The sequence below is a fragment of the Primulina eburnea genome, chromosome 2 (assembly GCF_022965805.1).
Source record: "Primulina eburnea isolate SZY01 chromosome 2, ASM2296580v1, whole genome shotgun sequence".
NCBI lineage: Eukaryota > Viridiplantae > Streptophyta > Magnoliopsida > Lamiales > Gesneriaceae > Primulina > Primulina eburnea.
This window is the reverse complement of record NC_133102.1, coordinates 41,063,285-41,078,343: the sequence shown is the minus strand read 5'-3', so window position 1 is coordinate 41,078,343 and position 15,059 is coordinate 41,063,285.

The window sequence follows — 15,059 nt, the reverse complement described above, 5'->3', positions numbered from 1 at the left end:
ACGTAGGCTACAACTGGACGTAAGTTTTACTACGTTTTGATATGATTTGAAATTATGGTATTGTCAGAATCTGATATGATCTATATATGATGTTCTTGACATGTTAGACATCGTATAATTGAAACTGGATTGAGGAACAGATACCATATGAAATTGTTATGATTTTTAGAGTTGGTCGGATTGAGAATTGATATCAGGATTGAAATATTATCGAGTATGAGGTGTTGGGATTGATATCTGATTGATATGATAGTGCTGGATATATTGAAATTATCACGTTATGTTGTTAAAACAGAATTTGATTAAATTCTGATTATATCCAGTATCGATTGAGTTGTGTATTGATACAGTACCCTCGATATCGTTATTGTCAGATTGAGTATTGACAGGCTTGGGGTTCGAGACTTCGATAAAGTCAGAATATCAGAAAGAAATGTATAAATTAATGTTGAGTTGGGATTGCACAACTCGAGTCTCCCTAAATCACATACTTAGTTTATTGTATTGATATTTGTAATTGATGGTATTGATGTTTGTAGTCTATTGATTTATATCCACTACATGTGTTGACTACTGATTCGTTTAGTCATTGGCTGATTCGCCTAGTTACCGGCTGATTCGTCTGGTTATAAGCTGATTCGCCTAGTCAGTGGTTGATTCGCCTAGTCACCGGCTGATTCGTCTGGTTAATAGCTGATTCGCTTAGTCACCGGCTGATTCGTCTGGTTATTGGCTGATTCGCCAAGTCCTTGACTGATTCGTCAATTCTGCGGCCGATTCGCCCAGACATTGGATATATAAATTATATCGATATCGTTTAGGGATTGATTCATTCCTATCGACTGAGATTCGGTATATTTATCATTATTCAGACACCAGGATCCCTAGATTAGAATTGAGTCGAGTCTGAGACGACGCGTCAGTTGAGTCGAGTCTAAGACGACGCGTCGGTTGAGTTGAGTCTGATACGACATGTTGATTTACATTGGTTATATCTTTCATGTTTGTTGAATTACCTTTCATGTTTGTTGAATTACTACATGTTAATGATAGCTTCATTATGCTTTTATATATGTTTTATATGATTGCATGTTTACATTGTATTATGCTTTTATATATGTTTTTATATGATTGCATGTTTACATTGTTTATACTGGGATTTATTCTCACCGGAGTTATCCGGCTGTTGTCTTGTTTTGTATGTGTGCATGACAACAGGTGGGGCTGGATAAGGGTCAAGAAGAGGATGAGAGAAGACAGTTAGCGTCGAGATCCGGACTTAAGAGTATATCTGTTAAGCTGTAGTGAAGAAACAATAGATATTATGATTTACATTTGTACAAGACTTGTACCTAGATTTGGATAGTGATCTTGTAAATGAGATAAAACTTATTTCATATGCTGCGTACTCTATTATTTTAAAAAAAATATTAGACCATGTTTATTTTAATTGATTAATTATTCCTAGAAAGAGATTAAGAATTGAATTAGGTTTGGGTCCCCACAATTATTCATACATATACATGAGAGTTGAATTTCAAAGTTTAAATTAGTGAAGCTTCACACAGTGACATTAAATATTGTGTTTGTAGTCTTGGCATAAAAGACTTTAAATATTATGCATATTGTGAGGTTGCGACCTACAATCTAGTGTGTCAAGAGTTTCAATTAGACAACATATAAGTCCTAAGTTGAAATGGATTTGTACACCAAGTTGTATAAATCAAACTCTTCTAGTGAAGTCTTCCTACGTGGAAAAAGACTGATATAGGAGCTGTTAATTTCCGAGCATCCATAAACAAATTTTTATCTATATATTTATTAAATTTAATTATTGCTACAGTTTTTAAGATACATTGTTAGACATGAATTTTTTTGTGGCGATGTTAACTAAAACCAGCAGACCAGAACAACAGACTATCTTATCAGAAGCTACTGGTCTAAGTAAAACTAAAGCAGTAGAAAGGATAGAAATACAGAACCAGTAGAAGACGTTGCCTAACGTTACTATCTTAATTGTTACCGTTAAGGGTTCCTAGTACTAGTATTAATTGCAGCATTAAATACTATACGGAGTCATTTAATGCACCTTACCCAATTAAGAATAAAACAAGACTGATTGTTTTATAGCTTTTCTGCAGGAACTTCTTTGGTAATAAAGCTGATTGTATCAGTTATCTGGAGACATCCTCTTATTATGAACGTTGAACTCAGTCGCTTATATATACATGGAACAAATCCTTATACGACAACTACTACTTTCGCATAACATCAAGGATCAAAGCTATTTTCACTTATCAGACAAATCTTGAAATTCCTTGAGTACTTAAAGTTCAACACAAAGAAAAGTAGCACACGCTTCATAGTTAATATCTGATCTTTTAAAGATCATCTTGTGCTACTGATTCTTACATTCTTCACAATCTTTACATCACTTATACTTTATCAGGAAGAGTTTGTAATCTGAAAAGAGTCTTTTCAGAACTTTGCGTATCACATTATTTGTGAGTTGAGTAACTAAGAGTTTCAGTAGGCTGAGGTGTAAGTCTTTCTGAAGTGGGTGTGTACAAGAGTTGTACTGTAATTTCCAAAGTCTTTTAGTTATACCTTTTGGAAACAGAAGAAGGGAAGACGTAGAAGATTTCATCTTCGAACTTCCATAAACAACTGCTGCCTACTGTTTTTATTGTCTTTCAATTACTTCATCAGATTGTTTCCGCACGTTTATTGTAATCTAGGTGAAGGTATACGTACAAGATAAACTAATATCTCTAGCAGGATTTTAGTACCTCATCAGAAGAAGAAAGAAAAACGAGTAGAGTTTATTCACCCCCCCTCTAAACTCAACTTCGATCCTCAACAATTGGTATCAGAGCGGGTCATTCTTGTTCTTGAAAAACTACAACAGATGGCACACTTCAGCAAGATCCCTATGTTCTCTAAGGAAGACTTCGATGATTGGAAGATCAGAATGCAAGCTCATCTTGCAGCACAAGATGATGACATGTGGTATGTCATCACAGATGGTCCATTGAAAATATTAAAGCCTAACACAGTTGTTGTTGTTACTGAGGGTGCACCGCAGATGGTTGAAAAATCAAGAAGTGAATGGACCAGTGAAGATGAGAAGAAGGCCAACCTTGATAACGTGGCAAAGGATATATTGTATAAAACTCTCGACAAGAACACCTTTAGCAAGATCAAAATGTGTTCTACTGCAAAAGATATTTGGGAAAAGCTCATTCAGATATGTGAAGGAAATGAGCAGACGAAAGAAAACAAACTGTCTGTAGCAATGCAGAAGTTCGAAAATCTAAAAATGAAAGCTGGTGAAACTCTAAACGAGTTCGATGAAAGATTCAGTAGCGTGGTAAATGAGCTAACAGCTCTGGGTAAAGAGCATAGCAACAGAGAAATGGCCCTCAAGGTGATGAGAGCCTTACCCAGAGAATGAGATATTAAAACAATGGCTATGAGAGTGTCCAAAGACTTGAACAAGTTGGAACTGCACGACTTATTTGCAGATCTGAAAGCTTACGAGTTCGAATTGGAAGTAAGAAGTGGAGAAGAGCCTTCAAGCCTACCTACCAAGGCTCTTGCTGCTACTGCCACTACCTCTTCTACTGCTGCTACAGTTGTACCTCAAGCACTACCTACTGTGATCATTGACAGTACATTGAAGAAGACTGCTGAACAAATCAGTAGTGTTGCTATGTCCTTATTTGTAAAGAAATTCTCCAGGTTCATGAAGAAGAACCATCGAACTTATCAGGGTCCCAATCGCAACTTCAAGAAAGATTCACCATCTGGTGATATGGGATGCTTTAACTGTGGAAAGATAGGTCACTTCATTGCTGATTGTCCTAAACCTAAGAAGGATGACCAGAAGAGAAATGATCACAAGAGGAATGACAAAAAGTCCAGAAGAGATCGAAAAGCAATGATTGCTGAAGAAAGCAAATCCAAATGGGCAGACTCTAGTTCTGAGTCATCTGATTCAGAAAGTCATTCCAGTGACAGTGATGCAGAAGAAGTCAAATGTCTCATGGCAGACAATGATTCAACCTCGACATTTAGAGAGGTATTTGATTTTAACTCTAACGAATTTACACGAACTGATTTGATTGATGCACTACATGACATGGTAGAAGAGTATTCTAGACTTTCTCAATCATTTGAAGAAGTTAAGATCGAAAATCAGAACTCAAAGAATCAGAACAGTAAGTTAACTTGCTTGCAAGTAGACAGCTGTAATGATTTACAAGTTAAGATGAGTAAATTAATAACTGAGAATGAAATAGCCAAAGCAGATTACCAGAAGGTGCTTTCTGAAAACCAGAAGTTGTCGCTACTGGTAAATGCTTGGAACAAGTCATCTGTTTCACTAGAAAAGATGCAAGAATTACAAAAACAGTCAGGAGATAGGAGTGGTCTCGGTTTTTGTAATAATGAAGACACTTCTGAAACGAATACTAAGCCAACACTGGATATGTGCAATGGGAAATATATTCACTTTGTGAAATCCAGCGTGGTACAGAAACCAGAAGTACCTACTGCTTCAGTTGAAAGGAATGTAAATCAGATGAACAGAAGAATGCACTATGGTCTGGGTTACGTTAAACCTAAGGAAAAAGTTGACCAGAGTTCTAGATTCAGAAAATAATTCAACTCTGGAAGACAACATCCTATGAAGGTTAAAAATTACCAGTACTACAACTCTAAACCTGTTCAGAAGAGATACAGACTGGAAAACAGAAACAGAAAGGAGGAACAACACTTTAATATGCATACTGTTAGAAATAACAGACCTTCTGTTGCACACACATCTTTGGATATCCGAAGTACAAGGTAACCAAAAATTGTACAAATGTGGGTCCCCAAAGGACTAATAAGGCTTGGACCCAAATAGATTTGGGTACCAGATACTAAAATTTGTGTTTGCAGGAACAACAGAAGAAAGCAGAAGTCAATAACTCTACATGATATCTGGATTGTGGATGTTCCAGACACATGACTGGACAGAAAAACCTACTTTCCGAGATAGTGAGTTGCACTGGACCAAAGATAACTTTTGAAGACAACTCAAAAGCTTGGGAAACAGATAAGAGCCAGTTTCAAGAACAAAGATAGCAAATCAACTTCAGATGTCTGGAACTACTGCATATGGATCTATTTGGTCCAATCCCTATCATGAGCTTAGGGGGAATGAAATATACTCTTGTTGTTATTGGTGATTTTTCTAGATTCACTTGGGGGATTCATCATGAATATTCAGCTGCCAGAACACGTCAACAAAACGGAGTAGCTAAGAGGAGAAATAGAACTCTAAAAGAAGCAGCTAGAACAATGCTAGCAGATGCAGACATCTCTCAGCGCTTCTGGGCTGAAGCTATCAATACTGCTTGTTACACGCAAAACAGATCTATGGTCAACAAAAGGCACAATCAGACTCCTTATGAAATATGGAAAGGGAAGAAGCCTAACGTATCTTATTTTCATGTATTTGGTTGCAAATGTTTTGTACTAAATAATGGCAAAAATCATTTAACTGCATTTGACTCAAAATCAGATGCTGGTTTATTTCTTGGTTACTCTGCTGTAAGCAAAGCCTTTAGAATTTTCAACAATAGAACTCTTAATGTTGAAGAGTCGATTCATGTTGTCTTCGATGAAGACAGCAGTGCTCCTGAAATATCTAACATATCTGATTTAAGCAACAGGCTAGACAGGATTCACTTGGAACTAGACATTGAAGATGATGTAGAAGCAAACATCAAGGATCTTCAAAATCCAGAACCAGACATTCCGATAGTGGAACCAGAAGTACAGACTTTGGATCTACCAATACCAGCAGAAGACACTCAAGAACCTAGTACCTGGTTCCGTCGAGAACAATCTCAACATATCAAATCAGGAAGATATCTTTTAAATCCTTTTATCTGGAGAAAATATCATCCTCCATCTCTGGTTATTGGTAATCCAGCAGCGCCTTTGAGAACCAGAAGGCAAATGCTTAATGAATACATGCTTGCTGCTTTTATATCGCAGGATGAACCAAAGAAAATTGAAGAAGCTCTTCTGGATCCTAGTTGGATTGAAGCCATGCAAGAAGAGCTGAATCAATTCAAACGAAATGAAGTTTGGTTTCTAGTGCCTAGACCATCTCACCAAGCTGTCATTGGAACTCGGTGGGTATTTAGAAACAAACTCAATGAAGAAGGCACAGTGGTGAGAAATAAAGCAAGATTGGTAGCTCAAGGTTTCAAACAAGAAGAAGGAATAGACTTTGATGAGACCTACGCACCAGTAGCAAGGCTCGAAGCAATCAAAATATTCTTAGCCTTTGCTACTTTCAAAAATTTCAAAGTATATCAAATGGATGTGAAAAGTACTTTTCTGAATGGTCTTTTACAAGAAGAAGTCTACGTCGAACAACCTCCAGGTTTTATCGATCATTTCTCACCTCATCACGTATTTAAATTACACAAAGCATTATATGGTTTAAAACAGGCACCTAGAGCATGGTATGACACTTTATCATAGTTTCTTATCGATCATTACTTTACCATTGGAGCAGTAGACAAAACTCTGTTTACATTAGTCAAAATAAGCATATTCTGTTAGTGCAGATCTTTGTTGATGATATCATTTTTGGGTCAACTAACCCCAAATTATGTGCAAAGTTTGGAAAATTGATGCAGGATAAATTCGAAATGAGTATGATGGGAGAATTAACATTCTTCTTAGGATTACAGATTAAGCAACTAGAGACTGGAATTTTTATAAATCAAGCCAAGTACACCAAGGAGCTTCTGAAAAAGTTCGGAATGGAAGCATGCTCTGCTGCTTCTACTCCAATGAGCTCATCTATTAAACTTGATAAAGACGAAAGTGGAATTCCAGTAGAGGTAACTCAGTATCGCGGTCTCATTGGTTCATTATTATATCTGACTACCAGTAGACCAGATATCATGTTTGCTGTTTGTATTTGTGCTAGATTTCAATCTAACCCCAAATAATCTCATTATATTGCTGCTAAACGTATTTTGAAGTACTTAAAAGGAACTCAAAATGTCGGCTTATGGTATCCCAATGATTCATCGTTAAATCTCATTGGATATTCAGATGCTAATTATGCAGGTTGCAACTAGACCGAAAAAGCACAAGTGGTTTTTGTCAATTTCTTGGTGATAGGCTGATATCCTGGTTTAGCAAGAAGCAGACTTCCATAGCCGCATCTACTGCAGAAGCAGAATATCTGGCTGCTGGAAGCTGCTGCTCTCAGATATTGTGGATTCAACAACAGTTAAGAGACTATGGGATTCAAGCCTCCGAATCACCTATATTCTGTGACAATACCAGTGCAATTGCAATCACACAAAATCCAGTACTTCATTCCAGAACGAAGCACATAGACATCAGACATCATTTCATCAGAGATCATGTGCAAAAGAAGAACATTCGTCTGGAATACGTTTCTACTGATCAACAAACAACAGATATCTTCACAAAACCTTTACCAGAAAATAAGTTTTCTTATTTTCGTAACTCTCTTGGTTTGATAGATTTAACTTGATTATTCTCTGTTATCTTGGTTTAGCTTTTATGATTGCTTGGTTATTTATCGTATTTAACTAACAGTAATTCATTTGCAGAAAAGCAGAAGGGAAGGTAAAGTACGTAAAACTGAAATTTTATTAGAAACCATTTCAGTACATTACACGATGCAGAAATAAAAGCAGTAGATCTACAAATGCTCTTTAACCAGAAGCGTTACATTTAGCTTTTGTCTTCAGTAATATGAACTCTCTGCAGCTTGTTTGCAAAGTACTTCAACAGGAATAGAGATTCCAGCAAGCTTAAGGCCTAGAAAGAATCTAGCAAGCTTGGGTCTTGTCAGCACTAATGTATTATTAGATGCCTTACAGGGCATCATAGATGATATCAACATCATCAATCAACTAGCACTCTCTAATCGCATTAGCATACTTCTGGAAGAAATCGATGCTACATTTCAATATCAATGGAAGCAACAGATCTGTTTGACTGTGGATATTACAACTCCAGGAGTTTGTTTCAAGGATCATTTCGTAAAGAATGATATCCCCAAACTTCCTTCTGAACATTTCTTTGGCTCCTGGATCAGACTCTAACTCTCTTTTAACTTGAGTTTTCATTGTAGATTATGTTTTTTTAACTTCGTTCAAGTTATGCAGGTATTTATAGAAGAAACAAAGACTCTTGCGACTGTTCATTTTCAACGGTTCAGATTGAGAGATTGCCAAGAGTCACTTGTCGCTTTAATGACCACTTATTAGTTGCATTTACCGAGGGGGAACAGTATCTTAGTCAGACTAAGATTTTGACACCTTTTTCAGAAAACAGAATAATGTTTGTCTTTTCGATAAAACTACGAGTCTGCTGGTTTTGTCAAAGTGCTCAAATATTTCAGCACCCTGAAACTTCCAGCAGACGTTATCATAAAACAACAAATCTTCTTCTGATTTTTAGTAACCGTCTGGACAGCCCGCCTTTTTCAAATTTTTGAAATCATTCGTATCTTTGACAATTTCTGCAAATCTTTTCAAACACTCAACCAAAAACATACTGACACGTGTCTTTATGTTTATTTGACGGCTGTATATATATCTTAAATTTCACATTTTCATCTTTACTGTTTCATAACTATTGTTATTCAGCTACTGCTTTCTCTCCTTCATCTCTAACTACTGCAAACTGTATCTGATTCTACCTTCATACAGAAATGACCGGAGCATACCTTCTCAACGCATATCAAGTAAATTTTGCTTCTGTTCTCAACGTCAAGGATAAGAATCTTGTGACAATGTTTCAAGACATTGAGAAATCAGGACTTAGAAAATTCCTAGAAACACCAGCGGTGATTTACAAAAATTCTCTCCTGGATTTTTACGCTAAAGCGACAGTACATGAAGGAAAGATTGTTCATTCTCAAGGAGATGCATCCATCTCCATTGATGCCACACTTTTGGGAGCGACCTTTCTCCTCCCACTCTCAGGTAACTCTGAACTATCTGATATCTCCAAGATAGATATGTCTATTGCGCTCAGTTCTTTCTCAGCCTCTGGAGAAGAGCTGTCTCCTTCTTGTCACAAGAAATTACTCAAAATGGAATATCAAATTCTGGCCGATATTGTGGCAAAAGCCATTTTAATCAAAGCCGGCACTTTCGACAAGTTGACTAAGGAGAAAGTTCAGGTGATGACTGCCATCACTAAGGGAATCAAAGTGGACTGGAGTCGTTTCCTCTTCAGAATCATGAAAGAGATGGTTGACAGAAAAAGTTCTAGGATTCGCTGTTCAAATCAGCGCAATGCTCAAGGATGCTGGTTCGCCTCTACCAGTGATCAAGATGTTGCTTCAGTATCCATGATTGATGCTGAGAACGTACTCGCTTTAAGGCCTAAGCCAGCCATGGCTGAGTTTGTCACCTTGAAAAAGGAGATCGGAGAAACTGCTTCTGAGGTTCAAAAACCTCAAAGGAAAATTAAAAGGAAAAGAGTGATCATTTCGACTGATTCGGACAAAACAGCATCAGAAGAGTCTGCTGCTGCTATTCAACCACCCGTACCAACATCAATCAAGAAGAAAGCTCGCACCGTTCTTAAAATCAAGAAGACAGCAGCACTGTCTGAGATTGAGAAAGTACCTATCAGACAGATATTTCCAGAAGTGATTCCTTCTGTTCGACCCACTGCTGCTACTTCTGTACTAGCTACTGCATCTATTCCAGCACCATCTACTGCTTCTGCTTTCAAGCCGTTGACTAGGGATAGTGATTCGAGAACCTACAAGCGAGTCTTCTGCATTCCGACCCATTTTGCCTATTTCATCATCAGATAAAGGCAAAGGAAAAATGATCGAAGAACCACCAGTTTTTGGACTCAAAACATCTTTGACAACCGGTGTTGATCTTCATTTGGCAGAAATCGATAGCTCTGCAAATGATGACATGAATTTTTTGATGAGTGGCACACGGTCCGACTTTTCCACTCTTTTGCTTACTTCAAGACAAAAGGAACCTGTGCAAAAATGATGAACGCAGAGAAGAAAATTTTTCAGATTGCAAAAACTGAAAATATCATCGAGGCCTTGTGCAGAAGTAGTTTCATCCTCGATCAGCTGAAATGTCAGAAGCTAGAATCGATTCTGAAAGTTCTTGAATCGAATTTTGATCCTACTGTTCCTACTGCTGTTCAGATAAAAACGTTATTTTGATTCTTTCTGACAAGTTAAAACAGATGCGTGAGCAACTTCTTGCTCAAGAACAGGGCTTTGGCGAGCCTATTGTATATCACGTCGGCCTTGTTCCAGATTTTCATCAGATTCAGACAGTTGAGGAAAGGACTACAGCCTCACCAAAGGCTTCTGCTCTCAGTACTCTTGCTTCTCCAACTAGGCCCATTCCGTCATCGTCTCTGTTATTTGTACATGAACTGGCTTCAGTTGAAGAATTCATTGAGTCGATTGTTCCAACGGTCTCTACCACTCAGGAAGCAGCACCGGCTACTTCACTGCCACATTCTTCTTCTCCGACCCCAGTGCAACATATGGCAGAACCAGATGCTACATCTCTCTTGCCGAATTTAGAGAAATTTTCTGCTGCTCATCAAGCAGAAATGAATATTCTTCTGAATCAGCCTTCTGCACCTTCAACTGCAGAACCATCAGACTCTCCTGCTGTCATTGCACCAACGGAAGAGAACTTGTCCTCTGACTTGGCCATTCCCGTTGATGAAATTGCTCCTCCCCTGGTTGCTGCTGAACCCTCTATCTCTACTCTTCCAGAAGAAAGCTCAGCAGACCCTGGTCCTTCTACTGTTTTGATGGATACTAATCTCGTTTCTACTGCGTTGACTATCTCTCATCCTGTTCTAACTCAGACAAACTCTCATCTTGATGAGATTAAGCAACGCATGATTGCGCGAACCCCTTCCCCAGAATCAGATGCATTCAACTTGGAATTTCAGATTGAGACTCTGCAACGGGAACTCAACAACGTGTCTGATTTATTCAAACGAATGTCCTGTGAAAGCCTTTCAGAATTCACTGGTGCTCAATCGTTCAGAGAACGCATGGGCAAATACATATATAACACGGCGGAAACCATGGACAAAATGTATGCTCAAACCATCGTTTTCAGACAGGCTATATCGAGAAATCACAGTAACATCATATTTGCTCAAACTGATATACTCAACCGAATCACCGAGCATGATGATCTCTTCCGATCATTTTCCACTTCCTTGGAACTTATGGATGCCAAGATTGATTCTCAAAATCAATCTCTCACTACACTGAATGATTGCGTCTCTTCTCAAGCTCCGTATCTAGAGATGATGACCAATGGCATTCAGAACCTATCTGGCAAAATGAATGATCTCTTGGCCCATGTAGTTGCCGCTGATGCCAAAAAGGGGGAAGATAGAAGAGATCCAGCAGAAACTAGGCAATCAGAAGCTGAAGCTGAACCTTCAGACAGAAGATTTCAAGATCCTCATAATGAAGAAGTCATCTACAGGGATATTGAAACTGATTGATTATTTACGTTGATACTTTATTAACATTATTTTTTGCTTAATGATTATCTGCTTTATTTATCGCTTTTCTACTGTTTAGGTTTTGGCATCACCACAAAGGGGGAAATTGTTATACATGAATTTTGTTATGGCGATGTTAACTAAAACCAGCAGACCAGAACAGCAGACTAATTTATCAGAAGCTACTGGTCTAAGTAAAACTAAAGCAGTAGAAAGGATAGAAATACAGAACCAGTAGAAGACGTTGCCTAACGTTACTACCTTAATTGTTACTATTAAGGGTTCCTAGTACTAGTATTAATTGCAGCATTAAATACTATATGGAGTCATTTAATGCACCTTACCCAATTAAGTATAAAACAAGACTGATTGTTTTATAGTTTTCTGCAGGAGCTTCTTTTGGTAATAAAGCTGATTGTATCAGTTATATGGAGACATCCTCTGATTATGAACGTGGAACTCAGTCGCTTATATATACATGGAACAAATCCTTATACGACAACAACTACTTTCGCATAACATCAAGAATCAAAGCTATTTTCACTTATCAGACAAATCTCGAAATTTCTTGAGTACTTAAAGTTCAACACAAAGAAAAGTAGCACACGCTTCATAGCTAATATCTGATCTTTTAAAGATCATCTTGTGCTACTGATTCTTACATTCTTCACAATCTTTACATCATTTATACTTTATCAGGAAGAGTTTGTAATCTGAAAAGAGTCTTTTCAGAACTTTGCGTATCACATTATTTGTGAGTTGAGTAACTAAGAGTTTCAGTAGGCTGAGGTGTAAGTCCTTATGAAGTGGGTGTGTACAAGAGTTGTACTGTAATTTCCAAAGTCTTTTAGTTATACCTTCTGGAAACAGAAGAAGGGAAGACGTAGAAGATTTAATCTTCGAACTTCCATAAACAACTGCTGCCTACTGTTTTTATTGTCTTTCAATTACTTCATCAGATTGTTTCCGCACAGTTTATTGTAATCTAGGTGAAGGTATACGTACAAGATAAACTAATATCTCTAACATGATTTTAGTACCTCATCAGAAGAAGAAAGAAAAACGAGTAGAGTTTATTCACCCTCCTTTAAACTCAACTTCGATCCTCAACACATTAATGAATCATTTTATGTGTTCTTCAAATACTCAAAATATTGTATTCAAGTGTTTGATAAAATGATTCAACCAAAAACATTTGTGCATATTCAACTTGCATTTATTTCAAATACTTTGCAAAATATTTAATCGATTTTTGTGATGGATTATTTTCAGTGTCTTCAACTTGATTTGAAAATCAAACTCGATTTAATTTCTCGGTGTTCAATTTAAGAACCGAGTTATTATAGCTCGATGTTTGTCCCCAATTAATCCTATCAGATTTCTTTAAAATATTGATATAACATGGAATACTTTTATAAATTTTTTTATTAAATATCAGAAAATATTAAAACTAATTCATAAAAACTCTTATAAAATCGTCTTGTGAGTCAATTTGTAAAATAACTTTCTATCTGACACGACTCATAAAAATATATCGTTTTGTATTAATATTATTATTTTTTACTCAAACTAATTTAGGTAAATTTTATCCTATTAGTATCTCTAAAATAAGGATTGATTTATTATTCAAATCCTAAAGATTGAGAGACAAATCTCTACATTATATTTAAATTTTAACATCACTTATATGAATATTTGTTCAATTTATTGATTTAGTGACAATCAAATTTTAACATCACTTATATGAATATTTGTTCAATATTTGTTCATAAGAAACTAAATAACGACTTTATGATATGCAGTTGTATTGGAATAATTAAATAATCGATTTTTATTTCTCACAAAACACATTATTGCAGATTTATGACAACAAGATTACCATATGCAACACGATAACATAAACAAACATTAAAAACTTTTCTGTAGGATCGAACGCTTGCCGTTTTACCAAAAGCTATAGCTAGTAGTTATGGAGCAACTCAAATCTTTTAAACCGCACAGCAGTTCAAGCACCACGGTTCGATCGCTCTACCAAGCAAAGACAATTATTGCACCCAACAATCTCCCTCCCAATAATTGCACTCATTGCAATCAATGAGAATCGAACCCGTAATCTTGGCTCTGATATCAATTGTAAGACCGAGTGCTTGCCGCTTTACCAAAAGCTATAGCTAGTACTAATGATGTAACTCAAATCTTTTAAACTGCACAACAGCTCAAACACCACGGTTCGATCGTTCTATCAAGTAAGGACAATTATTGTACCCAACATTTTCCTCCCGAAACTGTACTGAAAGGATAAAATATTTTTTAAGTGTAATTTATATACAAACATATAAATTATATTGTTCACGCACTATGAATGGTGGAACAATTTACTTATTGATTTTAAGTTTCCGAGTCAATACTGATTTTCAACGGCGGAAGAAAATTTAATCTAACATAAAGTACAGCGAATAACATGAGTCACATCGGAATTGAGGAAAGTATAACATTAATATAAAAGATTCATTTTGATTATCAGCAATTTAATAAAAACAAAAAAAATTATGTGAAATGATTTTACGAATCGTATTTTGGGAGACGGATTTTTTATTTGAGTCATCATGAAAAAATATTATTTTTTATACTAAGAGTATTACTTTTCAATGTGAATATCGATAAGACTGACTCGTCTGACACATAAAAATTTGTGAAAACATCTCACAAGAAACCTAACCTTTAATAAACAATGTCTATTGGCCGAAGAACAGTAGCGAAACTAGCACATTCTCCAATTCATGTACAAAATTTTAAAAAGAAAATCAAATAAAACTTTATCATAAAATCATATTTGAAAAGAGCCTAGTAATCGTACGCACCGCTTGACTTGTGAGATATAATAATAACATATGATATAACATTAGATAAAAATAACAATTATTTTTTAAAAATTAAATTTTTCTTAAAAATGTATAAAGCTTGAAGAAAAGTTGAAACTGGACAAGTTACCATTCTAGAAAGACCAAATTTGCATGGTGGCACGAGTGAAACTCCAAAATCCATGTGATTTGGGTTCAAATCTCATTTGTATAAGAAATAGCTTTGTATTAAAAAAAAAACGAAGGAACAAATGTTGGTATGCCATGTATAGACAAGATACGAATAAAATGCGATTCATTATAAATACAACTTAAAGAACCACAAATATCTGGGGGAAAAAAATCCTTACAGTATTTTATGTTTCACATTGTGATACAATCCATACCAAGAAACGCTTCTTAAAATTTCGAAATTGCGAAGAAGCAACCAAAACATATATAAATCAACAGAATTTAAGGCCTTGATTAGTATGATGTAATAAATTAACATAGGAATGGAATCAGTTACAATCTAACATAGCAATGGAATCAGTTATCTTTGGAATACAATGAATATGCATGGGAATGGAATGGGAGAAACATAACATTTCATATGAATGTTTATCACAAGTAATGATA